At 23.5% G+C, this 16,731-nt stretch overlaps 1 protein-coding gene across 1 annotated transcript in view; it reads right to left on the reverse strand.

Annotated features, from left to right (window-relative positions):
- Positions 1 to 15,948, reverse strand: part of LOC119669679 (open rectifier potassium channel protein 1) — a 42,106-nt gene extending 26,158 nt beyond the window's left edge. Inside the window, exon 1 of the mRNA XM_038079672.1 lies at positions 15,873 to 15,948. The gene's annotated coding sequence lies outside the window, so the exon portion shown is untranslated. The remainder of the gene's footprint in view (positions 1 to 15,872) is intronic.
- Positions 15,949 to 16,731: the final 783 nt, after the last annotated feature.

Consider the following 16,731-nt stretch of genomic DNA (forward strand, 5'->3'; position numbering starts at 1 on the left):
AGGGCTCAGAGATTCGAAGAGCTTGAGGGCTTTATCCCCAATACATTTTTTTATATTTTTAACTGGGCTTTTGTAATGTAAACGTTATGTAGGAGTATACATTATAAACTGATTACTCAATGTATATACTAATTGACGGTAGATAGCGCTTATGTTTAGTATTTATTAATGTAAATGCTATTAAAAGTTCACAACTTTAAATCACGATATCTCGAGAAGTAAGCTATATCGGCATATATCGTAATAGAAAAAATTGCTTAATATATCTAATTACTAAAATCCGTTGCCAAATTAGAGTGATTGAGAACTCAGAATTGGATTAGATATATAAATTAATTGTACGTACGTTAACATACGCTGATATAAATTAGAATAATAGTATACATGTATATATAATATACTTGTATGTAATTATTTTCGAACTTTACGCTTTTTTTTATATTTAAATGATATTAAAATAACTAAGTCACTTATTTAAATTTTTAGTTTTAAACAAAATTAAAACCACGAACGTTGATTTTTTTGTCAAATGTGACGCGTCCTATGACGAAAAGAAATTAGAAGAATTCAAACAGTAATGAAGCAACAACAACAAACATTTTAATTAATTTATTGCAATTTGACCATATAACGCTGTATCGAGTATTCTCAATTACTCCTCAGCAGTGAGTACGAAATATTCGAATTTCTAATAAGTTTATAGTTCGTATATAATTTGTGGGACTGCAAGTGCCAGGCTTAAAACTTTTTCCTGTCAAATTAAAAACGATGACTAATCGGGTTTTTTTTTCAAGTAGCCAAGGCTGCACAAACATTTATATTTTTTTTATATGATCTACTTTATAGATCATCTTTAGTATTAACTGAATAACAGCTTAAAGCTGGGCAAAAACATATGCATATAAACGATTGTGGTCGATATTAATATTTTTAAAAATATGTTATATAATATTAAAGCTTTTTTTTTTTTGTTAAATGTTATTACCAAATTAAGTTTTATATTAATGTGTAATTTTTTGAAACTGATATCTTTATTTTCCTACACTTAACAATGCTCTTATCTCTGCTACTTCGCTACTACAAATTATTGTTAACTACTTTAGGACGTGTTGCACTTGTAAATGTTAAACAATAAAAATAGTTAGATATAAATTTATAAACATATATAAATCATTCAATTATAGGAAATATTATAAATATAAATTATTATACTTATAACACATAACACAAATAGTTTACACTTTTACAACAATCAGTAAATTTTTTTTTCTGTGTAATTATTGTGTATTATTTCAAGTGCTTTTAATCCTACTAAAATCTTTTAGATTTAACAATAAAATAGTAAGTCATTCTTAATTCCAGCAAACCAAAAAATTTTATAAAAATTTATCAAAAAATTTTATAGATTTGAGAACAAATTAACTAGACAAATTGTAAATGTTTTTTTTTTTTGTAAATTTGGGATTGTCAACATAATTTAATTATTTTGCCCAAGATAAACGTTTATATTCTTAGAAAGATATATTTTATTATATTTAGAAAATATATTGCATATTTTTTTTTTTTTTTTGGTTATAAATTGAAATGGAAAACTTTGAATTTTTGACGTCAGCTAAAAGAAATGTTGATTTAGCGTATTTAACGTTTTCAGAACGTGATCAATGCCTTTTGTCAGTATTTATCATATGTCTCATAACTGAAGTACAATACCCATACATTGTACTTTATGCGTTCATTTATTTATTTACGATCATAATGATGTTATAGATAAATTAAGTATGTTCAAAAGATACTTATCGTAGCTACTTAAGATAATTGTAATTATTTAGTTAATATATATAATATTTACAGTTCAATTATGTAGATACACAATCTATAAAAGTTCAATGCTATATATTATATTAATGAATTGATTTCATTTTGTAATAGAAAATATTCATTCAATATATATTGTTTATTACAGGAATCTATAAAATAACAAACATTAATTTAAAATTATTATAGTAAATAGTTGATTGCTTAAATAATCGTTAAAATTATTTTTACCAACATTTACAAATATTTCCTCTCCCTTTGTAAATATTTTGCATTATATTGTTTTATTAAAAATGATTGCTTATTTATAAATAATGTACTTTCTACTATTTATAATAAACTAAAAATTTTTAAAATGAGTTAAAAGTCACATTTTCTATCGTAATGTACATTTTTCAAACAACGTTGTTAATTAATAGTTAATAGAAAATTTTTTATTTAAATAAATTAAACTTGATAATTTAATTATTTGAGAGAAAAAATAAAAAAACTATAACAATAAGTATAATAAATAAGTAAATATAATAATGAATAAAAAATAATATAATAAAATAGAAATGCAATGAATATCACTCAACTTATAAGGATAACGACATTTAAAAAATATGTCCACTGCCTTATGAAATAAATATTCTGAAGATTCTGCTAGGTTATTTGTTAGGATATCTTGACCTACACTGTCATTTAAAAAGAATTTACCAAAAATATATCCACTACCTTATTAAAAACAAAGTCCACTAAAGTTTCTGGCAGGTTATTTATCAATATGATATACTACCATTTAAAAAGAATAAGTCTGTTTGATATGATAATAAGTTATCTCTTCCTGAAAGGAAATTAGACTTCTAATCACATTGTTCCTTTGAAGCCGGATAATGAGTTTGAATCTTTTTATTATCGTCTTTCATTAAAAACTATATAACAAAGGTTCTTTTGGCAAGCATTTAAAAAGTTGAATGCGCTGTCTTATGTGAGGGTCCATTAAAGCATAAAAAATTAACATATACAGTTCTATTGTTTTTAAAACCCTGCTGTATACTAAATCTGGTAAAAATTGATTACTGGCTTATTAGATACAGACATAATGGCATTTTTAACTGCTACGTACTATATTTATGGAACTAAAGTGAGTTTGTCATAATAATCCTCAAACAATACACTGACGTGGTGATATAGTTCCCAACCTTTTTCTAAATCTAATCTAATGAATTTCTTTCGGAACTTCTACGTTACGAAAATATAATATGTTATTGATTATTATATGGTTCATTTCTTGTCTGATCATAAATATATCGATCCGATAGGAAAAAAAATTTCACTTAATAGTTAACTGAAACCCCACTTTTCAGACTAGTTCAATGCTTAAAGCTATTGAATCAAAATACTATGTATTTTTCTAATAAAAAATGTGATATAGCTTATATTTGCTGGGATGACGTCGATAAAGTCTTTATTATTTAATTTAGTATTTCCTAGTAATTAATGCATAGGAAATGTGTGGGGACTTCCTTGAAATGTATATGGATATTAGTAAGAAATGTGAAAGATGTCGTTATTTGTTAAAATTTAGATTTTTAAGGCAATAAGATATGATTTAATGAAAAATAAAACATCGTTCAAGCATTATAATATTTGTTTTCTATCTATGCGTTAGCACAATATAAGAAGTTAATCCTAGTACTGATATCCATTTTGTACAAGAAATTGACATGAAACTCTATGTTTATATCAATTTATTAATAGGTTTATTAGTACTAGCTTACTCTATGTTTATATCAATTTAGTACTAGGTTTGTTAGTACTAGATTTGTTATTATTAGCCTTACTATAAAAGTTTTCTGTAACAAAAATCTTGAAACTTTTTCTTTATGTTTAGTGAGGTTCATAGTTATAGTTATGTCCTAGCATTAGAACTTTTAATAGAATTAGTTTAATAGTTGTGTTACTAATTTTTTGCGTCCTAACATATAGCTTTTAAAACTTTTAAAAGAAAGGTGGTACAGCATTGTTAGTTGAAGGCTATAATTTAAAATAAATGTCAGATTAGTAATGTTTAAAATAATTTATAATTAAAATTTATAAATTGTTTAAATTTATAAAATATTCGTCGGACGTAGAAAGTTTTTATGCTAAAAAGTTTATTATTGAAAGTGTTAATGTTGTTTCGAATTTGAAGCATAAAAATAAAAATAGAACTCATTTGTAAATTACTATAAATTAATAACTTTAATTACGACATATCATAAATATTAGTATTAGTTTAATTTTATAAATTGGAAGTGATTATCATATCTTAATATTTATTTTTTTATAAAATGTTTACACTATTAAATGAAAAATAGGTACATATTTTGTATATTGTACACTAATATAATATCAACACGATTAAGAGGCATGTTATTTTAAAGTTATAAATTTAGAAAATATTTAATTATACTAATTTTAATTATTAGAAATTTGTAAAGTTAAAATTATTCGAACTGCTTATACCAAATAACAAAAAAATCACAAAATACATTTTACATATAATTAAAATTAGTGCTAACCTAATGAAAATGACACGTTTCAGTTTGAATTTATTAATTTAAAATTAAAAAAAAAATTTGGTAGACATGTTAAATTTTGATGACAAAACCATGTGAACTTAATTATAAAGAGTAAATTGAAAATAACACAGGATTAATTAAAAAAATACTTTAATTTTAATCATGTTTATTTTTGATTGTGAATTGTAAACTTAATATTTCATTGTTTATTAGCACATCAAACCACAAATAGAAATTTTGATCACTATTTTGAGGTCAAATAATTATAGATTCATGCAGCTCTGACACGTTTATAAATTATATTATATTAAAAATATTAATTATATTAATTTAATTTAAATTAATATATGACGTGTCATATAGATTATTTGAGCTTAGCTTAGATGCTACATAATCATAAAAATGTTAATCTTAGGGTGCTCTAAATAGTCAGTTAGACCAATGAATTTTTATCACTTGATGCGATTTATATATTTATTATATATTAATTTATATTAATTATTTTATGCGTAATACACATATTTCTATATCGGTTGTCAGTACAGCTTAAATTGCTGACGTCGGCTATTTAGTATATTAATAAGTCTTACTTAAACTTTCTCAAAAATGTTTATGTACTCACAAATGTGACTTTTTTGAATTTTTATTTATTTGAACTTTAAGCGTTTTAACTGTTGATTCTTTTAATTCACATTATACTAATAAGATTTTAAAGTTTATTACCAAACACGTTATCTAGCACAACTTCGTGTTTAGTATTTAAAATTATTAACATTGTTGGAAATGATCAAAGGATACGCAATATATACATATGTAAATGCAGCAGAAAATCATCATGACAATAAATAAAAAATATAATACAATAATAATAATATTAGGAAAGCAAATAGTGTATAATGGAATAGAATATAATAGCAAAGAATGACTACCTATTGAAGCAGAGCAGTGTTACCTTAATAGATCTTTTGTACCACCAGCAAATTAAAACATGACGTCTTCTGACTGCCTAATGAATATCAAAAAGAATTTTTATCCGAGATCATTTTAGCTAAAGAATGTAATAGAGTTTTGACATTATATTACAATATACATATATTCCATTAAACGAAAAGAATAGAAAGCGTATGCTTAATTTTAGAAATCAGCAGACAGAAAATAGGATATTTATTTTTTATATTGAACATTCAGTATAGAAACTATTAGGAATCATAGAGTGCATAGCAACACTGCCACCATATAACACATTCTTGCATTTTTAAAAGGCTGACCTAGGTATGACCTTCAAACTGCTTCTCTGAATTTCCTGGTTTCTGCGAATTAACTTTAGTTTCGGGAATAGCGATAAATTAAACGGAGCTATATTAAGTGAGAAAGATACTTGTATTTGTGTACTTTTATCCGCATTTTTCAAACTATAGATTCCAAAAATATTTTACACAGAATGTTCGCATGCTTGCATTACATATCATATGTACTTATTAAAGACGGTATCTTTTGCTCGCGTTTTTCAAATTTTAAATTCTAAGTACTTAGTACATTGAGTGTATATATGAGTATGATCTTCAAGCAAGCAATACTGATTTTATACTGACAAAACTAGATATAGTCATATATACAAAATGTAACGTTTCTGTTTTTGTACTGATAGGAATAATAAGGAGACAGTCTCTAATAACAAAAAAATAGCTGTCAAAAACTAACTGTGACAGTTTGATACATCGAACCCAGACCTATATCGAAGCTGTGAGGGAAAAGGAAAGGTTGTACCATCTGCTATGTCAGTATTCTACTCTTACAACTTCATGATTCTTTCATTTAAGACTGCTATGTGGCCTCGTTTTACACCTTCTTAATGGAATAGTTATTAAAATAAGCCTATTGATGGTAATTTATATTAGTTTTCTTAAAAATGTACACAACTTTATCTTAACATATCAATCTATATTTCTTATTTAATAATTTAAAATAAATCCCTACAATTTCTATAGTTTAATTTCTTAAAATTTATAAATTATATTACATACGAAACTAAAACTTTCAGATATTTTTTAATAACAACATTTCCAAACTTATAGAGATAATTAATAATTAATTTTGGTAAATTTTTTTTATATGTATGTACGTATAGTTTAAACACTTCAATACAATAAAATTATAGTAACAGCATATATATATGAATATATATATGTATATATGACGAACAGTTTTGATAAGGTAGCATTTTTTTAATGAAGGCGGTGCAGTCTTTTAACTGTACTGTGCAATAATCAACTAAAATTTTCAAACATAAAATATAAATTTTAATATAATTTAATTGAAATCGGTAGCAAAAATTAACTAAAAAATATAATAAAATAAATATTATATATTTAGATTCTAATTTATTGCATAATAACTTAATTTAGAATTTAAATATAACGTGCTGACGTAAAATTTTACGTAACTCTAAAGATTAGCAGAAGATTTAAAAGAAATCAGACAAAAATCATTTTATTGCCTTCAATTAGGTAATGATATTTGAATAATATCACAAAGATTATAATTTTTTATTTAAAATTTAATAAAGTGAACTACGTGTACTCGCAAGTACACGTGTCATTAGAATATTGCTTTCTGAACCCAATACAATTGCATCTTTCAGCTCTACATTTAATTGAATCCATTGCACAAATTATTTTAAATTTGAAAGGAATAAGTATAAAGTATGAACTATAATCTTTTTAGCTCAATCTCAAATACTCAGATGGAAGTATTTGCTCTTTAGACCGTCTTTTCAACATCAAGTTGAAATAAAAGAAAAAAAGGCTATAGTCTCACGGAGAGCCAGAGTGCTATTTAAGCTGTTTCAATGCTACACATCTTTTTTTAGTTAGTATACGAGTTCACATAGAATGTTGATTTATTGCGAAGCAGATTAAGGATAAATCAAATTTAGGTAGCAAAAACCGGATCATCTTCGATAAATTCTCCCTTATACATTATAGACGAGATTTGATACATGATCACTTCTTGTGTCAGATCAACAGTAATTGGTCAAGCCTTACAATAGCAGCCAGGTCAGGGGCAATGTAGTGATCACATATACCCTGACCTGTTTGTTTTTAATCTATAACTAGAGACTGAACAAAAATTAGAAAATAAAAGTTTCTTAAATAACATGTGTGGTGTTATAACGCGACTTAAAATTGGGTTGGATTAGTTTCATCCAAACTCCTGCAAATTATGTTCGCCAAAATGCAAAAAAACAGCTAAACAAGTTCTATGTTTGTCAGGTTTTTTTAGCTCCAAACTCAAACATCTGGATTGCAATTTCTTTAATTCATTCTACGACAAGGAATCCCAAAAGATTTTAAAGAGTAACTTAAGTAGTATGACCTTTTTATCATCACATATTCACTGAAATATTTGACTCTTCTTTTAGTAAAGAGACGTACACATAAAAGATATACTTGCATCTAACAATCTACTAACAATATGGAAGGAAGAAATACTATCTAATGAATTGCTCTTTAGTTTAATTATTATTAATGAAAGATGGGGTAAAACTTTTTGTAACAGTTTTCTTTAGATAAATTTATATTTAAATATTGATTAATAAATCTTTAAACCTTTATTTTTTTTATTTATGTCTATGACAAGCAATCTAATTGGAATAGAAAACAGGGTAATAGTGCAATTCCATATACTTCTAGTAAAAAAATTACATACAGACAAACCAATAGATATTTCTAACGATTACTTAACGATATCCGAAACAGCTGAATGGTCAGGTCAACCCAATAATTCATTTTATTAAATATTAAAAAATTTTTTGGTTTTAACAAATATTTACTAAATTATTTACAAGATTTTTACTAGAGCTAAAAATATTACTTAAGCTAATCGAAGCTTTGAAAATTTTTATATTCCAACACAATGAATCAGTCGAAAATGTTCAAGTCCGATATTGTGTTGGATCATTTGCTGCTATACGATATTCTTCTAACAAGTATTGGAAAAATATTTCATAAATTTAGGGATTCAAAATTTTATTTCAAAATAAGCAATTATAGTGACTATATCTTATTAATTATGGTCCAATGTTCCCCTGGGAACGTACTGGAATGAATAAATAATATATCTTATTAATAAAAAAATATAAATCGATCATTACAAATGATAATATGAAAATTATGGTAATTTAATAATAATGGCTGAAGAATTGATATTAAAAAATGCCAAATTTATTTACTAAAGCAATTAAATCAGATTTTAAAAATACATCAATTTCAAATTATTAAATTAATGAAGTTTAAACATTAAATATTAAAAACAAATTGATCTATTGACCCATAATATTTAGACTTTTTAATAAAAAATTCAATTACAAAGAAACTACGTTCAGCTTTAATAATGATACAATTTTTACTTTTCTTAATAGAATACATATAACTTATAAGATTACATATGTCTTGTATAACTATGTATATAACTATGTATTATTTCTATATTTCTATATTATTTCTATCATATGTTCAATAAGGTTTCTTATGCATATGCATGATGTTTGAGTTGTCTTAAATTTTATATATATATATATATATATCATTATATATATTATTATATATATTATATAATAAAGACGATATAAAAAGAAATTTAAATATGTAAGAGAGTTATATAGAAATTATGAAAAAAGACGTTTTTAACAAAGAGTTTCAATATAAAAGAGAGGAAGAGTTGCAGTAAAAATTAGATACGGTATATCAAAGCGCAACACATGCAATGATTTGGCACATTATAAAAATGCTATATTTAAATAAAAACATTTAAACAAACTCAAAACATTTTTTAGACTAAGCAGTAAAACTCAACGTCAGAAATTGTAATAAAATAGTGACGACAAAATATATATCTGAAATAAATGATTGTGAAAGTAGTGGTAATAGTCTACTGTAGATAATCTACATAATATAACTAGGTACTAGGTAAAACGCTTTTAATAAAACAAGAAAAATATATTGCAATTTAATACTTACTAACACTAACAGAAGTAGACATTTTAAGATTATGTTAAACATTGTACAAATTATACAATTTTCATGAATGGAAGACAATACCTTTCAGCATTGTTTTTGTGCTGACTACAGGGATTCTTTCGGGAATGCCTCTGATCTGCGTGTTAACAACGCTAATCCATAGTATCCATAGAATCGTTACTTCAGCTAAAGTGGGTTTAAACACATGAACGTCACTCCAACATAACCTTTTCTAATCTATGCAATTGTGTAATAGACTTTGATATAGCGGAGCAAATTAAATTACAATAAATCGTTGCATATATAACTTTAAACAACAGAAGAATATGGTCTATTAGGAAAGATCACTGATAAATAACAAGTTACATACTCAGAAAATAGCTAAAATTAGCTCTATTTGTTTTTGCATCACAACTTCGGACAATTTTAGAAATTTGCAACAGTATATGACTAAATTATAGAATACTAACATTTAATTCGAGATCGCTTACATCGTAAGTGTCACACCCAAATAAATTTATCACAACATATTTAAAAAAAAAAGTATAATTAAAACTGTTAAAAAATATTAAAATATATAGAATTTCGGGGGATACTTGCAGTAACGATTCGAACAATATTTAACGCCCATAGAGACCTCTTATGACTGTTATATGTGATCTAATTTGTTTCATAGGAGAGCTTGCAACATTTGAAGAACGATGAATTCAGTATTTTGGTGAACTCTCGCTCGTCTTCGAAGAAGTACTACAAATACTATATGATTTAAACTGGAGATTATCAACTACATAAATTAGACTACAGAGAAAATATAATAAATGGAAATACAATATATGAAATACATTATATTATGTTGCTATATCAGAAGTACTAAGAGCACTAATAAAGCTTCAGGCAGACGACAAAATTTCCATATCTGTAAACTATATATATTTAAATCAATATTAATGATTTAAAATTTTTTTTCAAAACAATCTCAAATGAAATAAAGATAGTATTATTACAATAAAACCAATCACCTTATTGAGCAAAATAAAAAATTGGGTAAAAGACCTCTCTATAAAATTAAAATTTAAACCGCTCTAGTGTTATGAAACAGATATAGGAATGCGACAATAAGCAGAACACTTCTATATTTCCAGGCTTTTAAAATAAATGTTACATTAGAAATGCTGAAAACATCGTAAGCTTAATATATGACGGTTAAAGAGTAAAATAAAAACAAAAGTGGATGCACATTTCAAGGGGTAAAAAATATCTAAACTAACAAAATAAGTAATCTTCGTAATATCTCAGGTTTTAAAAGACGATTACAGTTGTTGTGAATGTTGTGAACTTAGAGTTTAAATAAAGTAAAAAATTAAGCATTATGGTAATCTCAACATTAATTAAGTAAATAAAAAAGAACTACTTTTTAGTTCTATAGTACTAGTGGTACTGTATACTAGGCCATTGTGATACTATTTCCAATAGCCCCTATTATGTAAATTTATTTTTATTAAAATATACGTATAGATATGTAAATAATTTATAGTTAGTAAATATAGCTAGTGTACTTTCAGTAAAAAAGACATTAAATTTAAATTTTGATCTGATTCTAATATATTATTTAAAGCGAAAAATATAAATCATCTTACATAAACAATTTGCATTGAATTTGCAACGTATACATTCAATATACATTATATTACTTATGAAAGTGATTATAATATTACACGATGATAAGAAATGCAAATAAAATAAAAGTTAATCAAATTTACAACAAAACTTTTCAGACTGAAAGGTGCCTTTAATCGTAAACAAAATTTTTTGCTATTTAAACATTAGCATCCGAAAATTAATTCAAACCCCGCGACTAAATATTTTTAAACAAATTTTTTTTTTGTTTAATATTTTTTTATTTGTTTTTAAAAATTTTTTATTATTATTAGTATTTTGAGTTTTTAATTAGTTTGACAATATTATATATTGTACTAAAGCAAACTATTATATATAGTAAAGATTGTATTAATTGTAAGATATACATAATCCTAATTTACTTTTATATATATTATAAAATATATGTTATATATAATAATATATAATATAATATATTATATTATATTATATATATTATATAATATATATTAATCTTATATATTATATCTTTTATATTGTATCTTGAAATCTATGAGAAATTCCCTTGCTTATAATGAAGATCATTGACTTGACATTTCTTATATGTCTATAAATGTCTATGTCTATAATATATAATTTTTAGGGAAGTGTTTTTAAATATTTCTGTTTATCAATTCATTTATTTTATACAGAATCAATTAAATTATTGTTTGTAATAAATTAAAACATCTGCAAATGATAACCTTTTGAAAAAAAAAATAATATTAATTTTTTTTTTGCTTACATGGAGATATTTTTTATGAATACTGCATTATATTGCATTATATGAAATCTTAAGAAAATATGGAAATAAATGATACCAGCGTATAAAGTAATATATTTAAAAATATAACGAAAGAATGGATTAGAAAAATATTCAACCTTAAATGTAATTAATATATAATATATAAGCAATGTCTCCGTTGAGGAAACTAAATTAAGGAAGCATTAATCGCTCTTGCTGTACAAAACTAGCGGGGGCACACATGCAGTATATACCTTTAATATACCCCTGGAAACTAATTAAATAAATAATATAATAAAAATATATAATATATATACAGATATATGGTTTTTAGGGCCAAATAAATAAAGTAGTATAATAAATATACACGCAATAAGTGTTAATATTAAAAACATATACATATAAAGTTATTTTCATTAAGAAAATCTACTAAATAACAACATATTACATACTAACAAAATAGCAGAATTATATCATATTATGTAAATAAAATAAATATAAAAATATTTTTAAGTGTAACATTTTTAAATATATTAATTCAGAATTCTTTTCAAAGCATTTTTATCAAAAAAAAAAAACTTCTTAAAGAAAATAAATAAAAAATATATAAAAAAAAACAAATAAGAACATACAAAAGTATCTAAATCAAATATAATCAATTAAAATAGAACTTGTGATTTACTATCAATTTAACTCTATACAAACAAATTAGAAGCAAATTAATATGTTTTATAAGATATCTTATGATATATCATTATCTGTCCGTATGTAGGACTTTCCTTCTAACAATTTGTGTTGAGGTGTTGCTGTTCTAGTATTTTGTTGATAAGGCTGACATACTTTAAAACCTTTCAAATATATTTAAATCGTACATATTTATTATGATGAATTAAAAATTCCAAATTCAAGGGCTAATAAAATTATCAATCAATTTTTCGTAAATTAACGATTATTCATGTAAATAAGGAGCTAATAGTTAATTAATTTAAATTATAACAATATTTATTTAAATATAACGCTATTAATGCAGTTTTCTTCGATAAAAAAATTAATTTACTGAATCAGAATTTAATTTTATCGATTGTGTATATCAAAATTTTCTGTTTACATTTTTTTAAGGTAGCTGTCGAAACAAACATTATGGATGGCTCTTTAAGTTTGAATCATATGATTAAAATGTAAAGAAACGCATTTTTTGTTAAACTTCATATTAATGGAGCTATACTAATTTGAATGTAGTTATTGTATATTTGTTTTTAATGTTTGTTTTAACTTTGTTGAATAGAACACCATAGATTCAATATTTTTAATAATAATTTTAATTTTATTAAAATAAATAATTTTATTTATGAAGAGGAACGATCTTTATAAATTCAATACATTTATAACATATGTTATAATTTATATAAACATTATATACATATTATATATATATATTAAAAAAGAGTCAGCCCTATTATACTGAAAGCTGGAGTTGATTTCTTGATACAAAAAATAAAAACAAAAATTATACCGGAGGGGGTGGAGTCCAGTTTCAATATTAACCGAGATACAAAGTTTCGAAAAAAAGTCTGCATTTAATCAAAAAACTTACATTTATTTATTTATATATTTGTTAATTATAAGGCCACTGATTTTCTAATGTTTTTAAAATAATTCATCCAAATACTTTAATTGCACTTTAGAAGTGATTGCAGCTAATGTCAGTAATTTTAAAAAAATGCAAATATGCAATGATTATGCATTAATAATGAATATACATATGTATAAACATGTAACAACCTTCAATTCAGTTAAGAGGGTTGGTGGGTGCAGTCTCTCTAGCATTTCCCAGCTAAGTACCTATCCATATATTAAATTAAACCTATATTAAAAATTTTTTTTTTCGGTTCTTGGTTACAAAAGTCATCTGAATTTTATATAATAAAATAATATAACTGTTTCAAAAATTGCCAAATATTTAAGATCAATCGTCTTTAGAAATATGTAAAGATTTATTACGCGGAATATAATTTTTGGACTGCAAGCGTCAGAAATTGAGCCTGTTTACATTAGCACCAAGTCAATGTGCACTTTATATTTATATACACATATATGTTTATTTATATTTATATTTGTTTTTATTATTTATAATTATATTGATATATTTATATTTTTACATATAATATTGTATGTTAAAAGTTTTAATTATAAAAATGGATTATTTCCAACGAGTATATATAGAGGCTGTGTTCTTAAAAAACTAACAAAAATCGTAAATAGATGATTTTAATAAATTATAATTTGTTTATAAATTGAAACATGTTTTAAATGTCACCAATGTTTATTTAACAAGGATAACAAAATTAGTGACATTGACAATATTTTTAAACGAGAAGTGATGTCATTTTGGATTATGTGGTATCACTACTGACTAATCCATACTGTGTCGAGTTCTAATAAAGGAAGCCAATGACCATAACTATGTAGCTTTGTAGTCTATGTAGTTCAATCTAATCTATTTATATAATAATTCATGTTCGATTCATATAATAAAAATAAATATATATATTGATTGCTAAATGCCCAAAATAAAAAGCTTCTATTCAATCAAAACTAATATTATTAATGGATAAGGATTCCGTGACACTCACACAAACTAATTCCACCTAGCATATTATTTGTTGGTTAATAAAAATTGTACAAAATGGAAGAAAATTTTAATACGTATTCATAAAACGGTTTTGTAAAGTATAAAGTTTTAAAGTTATAATGAATAGCTAGCTCTATTAAGGCATATGGGTATTCTTCAAAGGAAAATATATTCTTCGAAAATAATTAACACTACACTAGTTCAATGTTAAGTATTAATCTTATTTTTTGACTATAAATACAATGTGTTGCGATAAGTAAAGTTTATTAATAAATGGTTTTTATATATAAAAACCAAGCTTTTAATAGATATTGAAATATTGAAAATATTTATTTGTGCTCAAAAATATTATTAATTTATTAATTATAATTTTTACAATTAAAAACATAAAAGAAATATTTAAACGAAATAGAAAAAATTTTATTTAATTCAAAACAAATATTATATGGCAAAATATTAATAAATTTTGCAATTATTGCAAACATTTAATTTTGGATCTCAGTATTTAATAATTCACATCTATAGCTTTGTTTTATGTGTTACATATTTTAGATTTTAGATAATTTCATATTTGAATATAAGATTACTTTAAATAAAAAAGTAAATATTTAGTAATTTTTATCTCGAACAACAGAAGTCTGTAGTTGTTATTTGTTAATATTTAGAGGAATAAATAAAGTTAAAATTATTTTATTATTCGTTATAAAATGAAATGCTTATTTATATATAATATAATTATTTTTACCGATAGGGACTAGGAGGTCTATGTAATCTCCATGACTATTTATTGTTAAGTCTTATAATAATGTGAGAAAATATAATATTAATAAATAACAAATAAAAATTGATATTTATTTATTAATAAATAAAATTGAAATTATTTTATTATTCATTATAAAATTAAGTGCTTATTTATATATAATATAATTATTTTTACCGGTAGGGACTAGGAGGCCTATGTAATCTCAATGAAATCAATCTATCACTATTTATTATTAAGTCTTATGTTAATGTAAGAAAATATAAAAATATACACAAAACATAATTTTAAAAATATTTTATAAAGAGGTTTTTTCGAACAGTAGTGAAATACAACAACAAAAATTTTATTTTTTATATTATTTTAATTAATTGAATTTTTGGCTGATATTTTAAAAATATTTTATTAAATTTAATTTGTATAAGTCGTTGTTTTTTTAATTTCAAATCAAAAATATTGAACTCTAATAAAACTTATATACAAAAAAATCCTTTTTAAAAAATTATTTAACTTTTTAGTTAAATTCTAAATTTTTTTAAATAGGTATTGTTTTAATATTTATTTCACTATAGTATATAATTATTTTTTTAAATATATATTTTATTTAACACTAACCAGAACAAACAAACGGTATTTTCAAAGTTTATTTTTTAAATTCTAGCGATTTTAAATAAGTACCAATTTTAATTGCTATACATACATTTTTTTTCCAATAACTATTCTCCAATATTTTTATCCTTTGATCCTTTGTATTTTTTTGTTTAAAATTTACACAAATAGTTATATTGATTTATGAAAAAAAAATTTAACTATAACATGGCTTTAATACAAATTTAAAAAAATATGTTTTTTTTCGTTTATAATATAAATATTGTTAACCAATTAATGTTAGATTTTTTTTTAAGTTTAAAAATCGTTATTTCACTTCCAAAAAAAAAAATAATAATAATGATAATAAAAAATCTCGAAACAACGGCAATATAAAGAAAATGTTACAATTTTCAATATTTTAAATATTCCGTGTCCGATCGTTACTAAATTCAACGTATTACTGCTAAATATCGAGCGAATTCTAGTGTGATTAAATAATTTTCTTTGCTTTTTTTCTTTATTATATTTTAAAATTTTCGATTTTACTTTGAGCTCAAAAATTTTTTTTTTAAATTAAACAAATAAATCACTCAATATATAAACTCGAGGCACAAATACCTCCGCAAGCAAGCCCTCGCTTAGTGTAACTACTACGACAATAATAACAAAACAGTAACGAATTCTACAATTCTACAAAACGTTGAGTGGCTGTCTTTATGCGTTCGATCACAACAACACTCGAGCTCTAAAGTTACTCGCAATTTTCACGCCTAGAAATTGTATAATAAAAAAATAAAATAAAGTAAAATAAAACAAATATCAGTTTTTTGACGCTCGTCTTTTGGTCTGCTTTTAATATTTTAAGTATTTTATTACAATAATCAGTTATTATTTTGCCATAGTAAAAATCTTCCTCAACAAACTGTTATACGGTATAATGCGATATAATAAGATAGCAACATATGTAC

The sequence above is a fragment of the Teleopsis dalmanni genome, chromosome 1, assembly GCF_002237135.1.
Source record: "Teleopsis dalmanni isolate 2A chromosome 1, ASM223713v2, whole genome shotgun sequence".
Taxonomy (NCBI): Eukaryota; Metazoa; Arthropoda; class Insecta; order Diptera; family Diopsidae; genus Teleopsis; species Teleopsis dalmanni.